We start from the raw sequence: 5,666 nt of genomic DNA on the forward strand, positions 1-5,666 counted from the left end.
CAGAGCACACAGCACACAGTGACATGTGTTCTCTGCTTTTAACCCATCCTAGTACCAGGAGTCTAGAACTAGGAGCAGTGGGCAGCTATTGTACAGCGCCCAGGGAGCAATGGGAGTTGGGGGATGTCTGGTGCCTTGCTGAAGGGCACCACAGCAGGGCAGGAGGTGAACTGGGACCTCTACAAGTAGCAGTCCACACTCCATATGTTATGGTTGGGGACTTGAACTGGCAACCCTACAGCTCCCAGTCCAAGCCCCTACTGACTGAGCCACTGCCGCACATACAGTTAAGCTCGAACACACTATTTTATGAACATTTGGCTTCATCTACTAAGAACACATTTAATAAAGAAAGTGAAAACCATAAAGCAGTCAGTACAGAACAGTAAGCTTACAAAGAAGCAATCAAATCTGATCTCAAACAGTATAATGCTCTTTTTAGGGTTAGGGTTAGGGGTTTGGCAACATTGTAATCCTGCAAGTAATCCCCAATATTAAAAAAAGGAAAACAAATTCTTATGTAGGCCTAACTGTAGGGGACCAGATACTTTTATTTGTATCCTGATTATCCCTTTACGTGTAATAGGTTACTCCCCAAGCCTTGAACCATGGCATCACTGCAAAGACCATGAAGTGTTCTGCAGAGTATAACAACAACAAAAAGCTTAAGAGTAAAACCTAGGAGGATAAAACCAACAGATTGTGGGAAATGACAGCCATTCACACACATTTCCCTTCCTCTTTATCAGCTGCCAATCAAAAGCCTAACCCCCCCTGCTTGATCCAACACAGCTTTGCCAAGGATCAGCGGCACTTACAAGCTGCCCTTCTTTCAGCACCCATCATGTATGCGTATGTCTCAGCATCTGACACCATTCCCTGCATCCCCCTGAGCTTCTGTTTTTACAACCGCAAGCGTCTTCACCACACCAACTGCCAGCCGCCACACTCCTCCCATTTGAAGCTGTTATATCGCTCATTCGGTCATCTGCTAACTGAGCTTGAAACAATTTCTGCTCCAGGGTTACAGCTGCCCATCTGCACCGTTTTGACATCCGAGTCGCAAGAGGGATAATTGAGAGGGAGAACGTGCTTTCTGCTGTTCCCTCGCAGTAAGTAGAGGTGGGAGGAAGTGGAGTTCAAATACTTCGTTACTGTACTTAAAGGTGGGTTAGGTAAGTTTGAGAAACTGATTCGAGATACACTTTTTGTTATATTCCATGGAATGCTCTTAACATTCCGATAGCAATGAATATCTGAAGTGCTTTGACTAAAAATCCATAAAGAAATGTCATCTGTGGAAGCCGTGGCGCTGTAAAAAGCACGACCAATCATCTGAGCTGGCCCGGTTAAAATAACTGGATGGCCTACCTGCCTGTCAGCCTTCCATCTGTGCACAAACTTATCTCGTGCCCTCATTGGTCATGTGCGCGTTCGTGAGTGTTGGAGGAGGGGCTCTGTAAGGAAGTCTGAAGGAAGGGGCAGATTTTTTCCGGCTGTGTATTTTCAAATTCTAGCGCAATCGAGCTGGTTTCTCCAAAATTACCTACCCCACCTTTAAGTCCATGTTTCTGGTATCAGTACTTTACTCAACTACTTATTTTTCTGACGACTTTTGACTTTGACTTGAACCCAAATACCTGTACTTTCTACTTCTCACATGTTGAACCCAAATACCTGTAACTTTTACATACTTCTTACTTTCTAACACAAATACCTGTACTTTCTACTTCTTACATGTTGAACTCAAATACCTGTACTTTCTACTTCTTACATGTTGAACCCAAATACCTGTACTTTCTACTTCTTACATGTTGAACACAAATACCTGTACTTTTCTACTTCTTACATGTTGAACTCAAATACCTGTACTTCTACTTCTCACATTTTCCCAAACAGGCTGGTTCCTTTAGTTTGAATGTGGTGTTTGGTGTGATAATTTATTATTTAGAGTCATTGCGTGCTACTTGATTTGAACACGATCCGTGATCTCATTTCTGGTCTTCTCTAAGAAGAGGGACCCAAGAAAACGTTTGTCATGTTGCCGTTGTTCAGCATTTGGAATACATTCATTAGCTAACAATGACATTATTTGTTCATTAATACAAAGGGAGGGTCCACTGTACTCTTAAAACAGCTGCTAGTTATGGGACTTTTTACTGATAGACATCTTCAAAGCCTCTTTTAGCTTTCACTTTGACGTAAAAGAAACTGAAGTTTAGTCAAGTATTCTACTTTCACCAGAGTATTTTAAAACACGAAGTATCTGTACTCTACTTGAAGAACAGGATGTGAGTTACTTTCTGCCAATCTCTGGTTTGAAGTAATGGAACGACACGTTTATCTGCGTGCCTGCAGCGGTGTTACTCACAAGGACCTGTGTTGTGTCTCTACAGTTGTGTATGAAAGCTTTATAAAAGGTTTTGTTTTTGCTTTTGTTCTCTGCCTAATCTCTTTTTTAGAGATACACTAATCCAAGAGAGACACAAAGCAAAGTGGGGGAGTTTAATATAATTTGTTTTGGACAGAATTCAATTCCAGACCTGCATGTGGATCCAGAGGGTGGAGATTTACAAAGGCCCGGTGGCTACAAAATCACACACCACTACACAACACACACACACAACACACACACACACACACACACACAACACACACACACACACACCCACACACACTCTGTCAAGTAAAAACACCTGTACATGCAATGAAGACCAAATAGAACAGCCCTGGCATTGGATTTTCCACTATAAGTATGATTTTACTGGAACTATAATCTCTTAAAAACAAGCGTTGATTGCAGTCAACATTTTACGTTCAAATATCCAAAGTAGCAACTTTGTCAATACCCCAACCTCTTTCATTTATTGGTTGATTTGTAATATTTTGATCACATTTTCTCTTTATCACTTTAAAGGAGGCTCTATTTTGCTTTTTGGGGTTTCCTTAACTGTAGTATGTTATAAAGGTTGTGTGCATGTAAATGGTCAGCTTAAATTCCCTGGTTCCCCATCATGACATCACTATTTCACACTTCTCACTTCTATTGACTAGCGCTCAAACACATGTGCGCTATTATGCAGAGTAGGCAATCTCGTAAGCCGTCGTAGCCAATCACAACAGAGCCATCCAGCTAACCAATCCATGAGCAGACTGGGCTCTGTATCAGACAGAGGGTGAAACAGACGGTGGCTGCAGACAGGGCAGTATGAAACCCCATTTACACGGAACGTTTGCGTTTAACGCCACCGAATTCATTTTCAAAAAGTCTCCCGCTCACCACACTTCGGCTCATAACGCTCCGTTCACACGAGGACCACTGGAACGCTGTTATACATGATGGCCGGGGCCGTAAGTGGTATAACAAAATACGCCAAAAAGGCAGCGAAGAAACCCCCTGAGGCATGGTGCCATGGTTGCCCTTCTGTTTTTTCTCCACGGGGATTTAGCAACATGTAGTTCATAGTAGTTCTCCATGTCCACTTGTTCGCCTGATGGTTGTGTAGGGAGCTGTGATTTTGCCACTACTCTGAGCATGCGGCAGGTAGCTACTGACATGTAAAGGGCTACTGGGCTATGGTTCAATCGGTATCAGGATAATGATCGTATAGGGCGTAAACACCGAGCCGTTTGGCCCTCCAGAGCGTTCCGGTTGCAGATCTATTCAACCTTGGGACCCGGTTACCTTTGAGGGGTCCTTTCCGCGGGGTTCCGTTACGGCCCCGTGTGAACGAACGGGCTATACGCGAGAGAAAGAACTTCGGATACAACCCGTTTCGTTCTCGTGTAAACCACCGCTCTGAGGAAACATAAAAGTGCTTTTTGAAACATTAAAGCCATGAGACATTCACACAAATATAAATATGAACCTTCGAATTTGAGCATATGACCTAAGAGAACCTTTATCAAAATGATATTTCATTCTTTTATTCCACTTGTATATTTGTTTACTTTGTAGGGCCTTTAGAAAGAACTGAACAAACCGCGATGGACATTAAGCATGCTGATGTAAGCCATGAAGCGACTCTCATAATGGAGAAATGGTAAGAAAATCTTTAGCGAAACAAAGGAGAACCTCTTTTACAGCGCTTATTAATTACCAGCACAAAGTGCATGTCCTCCAGTGGTTAGTTTAAGAAAGCCTGGAACGATAAAGCATTTCCAATAATGGAGGCTTGAGAAGGCAATGGGAGAGTGACTGGCCAACTGAAAATATTCTTAAATTCAGAATCAGCACTTTATTGTTGGACTACATTTGCCTCAACGAACTGCCTCATCTTTCAACACTCTCTTAATAATGTTATTAAATAGATGGAGCATACACACGTTAAAGGTTTTATGGAATTTAAAAGTAGACTCAACATAGAATAAGTTTCGACATTCTTAACCCCAGAAGGAGATGTTTTTCCCTTGGCCGAATGCAGTACGTTTTATTCATCCTTTGTAGTAATGTCCTCGACCATTAATTGCAGTGGCCCATAAAGTGCATTTTATGTACGGATTCATATACTGCAGGGGCACTCTGTACGTGCAAGACAAAAGACCGCCTCGGGGAAAGTGGCGCTAGTGAGAAAGATACACTTGACTCAAAATAGCCTGCAGGACACAAAACCACATGCATGTATCATATAAAAACATACATGTGAAACATAAACCCCAACACACGAAACACGACGCACGCGCACGCACACGCACGCACGCACGCACGCACACACACACACACAACACACACACACACACTAGGTTGTTCACAATACCATATTTTACTGTCACACATTTTAATAGTAGTCGGACTAGTCGACTCAGTCGTTACGTTATGTAATAAAGACACACAAAGAGAGGCGTGCTACAACTGTTATTTTGTATATTGGAAACTCATACAGTAACATTAAAGCACTATTTTAATTTGTGTTACATGGGACTGAGATAAATAACAAAAACAGTAGGCCTAAGCTGGACTCACCAAAATCGACAACAAAAAACTCTATGTATATCATAAATGCCAAGATAAAATCCAAAAAGATAGACGCAACACTTTATTCGGCTGTCCCACGATAACGTCCACCTTTCCATAATTTGTTGAGTTTGGTTTGAACAACACGCATCGGACATGTGAGGGGAAAAGAAAACATCGACAAATGAAGGAGAAATGACGGCTTAACGACACCACCTGGAAAAAAACCCTCTCACTCAGAGGTGCATGTGGCTGGAATAGCCAGGTAGGCGCTCGAAAGACGGAGATAAAGAAACGGGCACGTTTCTCCACCACTCCAGTGGAATGATAATCCATTGTTGGGATATGCGGTGTCCGCTGCAAGTAATCCCATCATCAGCCGCATCACTGTTGACCGTGTTGTCTTGCTGTTCGTTTTGCCTCTGTCAAGTGCTGACGCCGTCGTGCTCACTGCGAGCATTAAAAAACTGCTATTGGCTAGCTGTCGGTAGCGGGTGTCTGTATTTCGATGTTGCGCTATAGCAGATGAATTTTGTATTGTACTTCAGACAGCTGTACCAAACTGACACTCACTGTGGAGTTGATATACATCTCTCAAATTGTGTGAGATGAAAATATCTAACACGAACGATGAAAATCGACCGTGTGGGAGCATTGCCACACGCGTACGTCAGTCAACGACTAGTACAACTAGACCTATACAGCCGTTGCT

General features: G+C 42.7%; 1 protein-coding gene across 1 annotated transcript in view; it reads right to left on the minus strand.

Annotated features, from left to right (window-relative positions):
• Positions 1 to 5,666, minus strand: part of LOC104950847 (WD repeat-containing protein 11-like) — a 67,299-nt gene that overhangs the window by 21,121 nt on the left and 40,512 nt on the right. The gene's annotated exons all lie outside the window — the stretch shown is intronic.

This window comes from Notothenia coriiceps, unplaced genomic scaffold, assembly GCF_000735185.1.
Source record: "Notothenia coriiceps isolate Sejong01 unplaced genomic scaffold, NC01 NC01_scaffold00018242, whole genome shotgun sequence".
Taxonomy (NCBI): Eukaryota; Metazoa; Chordata; class Actinopteri; order Perciformes; family Nototheniidae; genus Notothenia; species Notothenia coriiceps.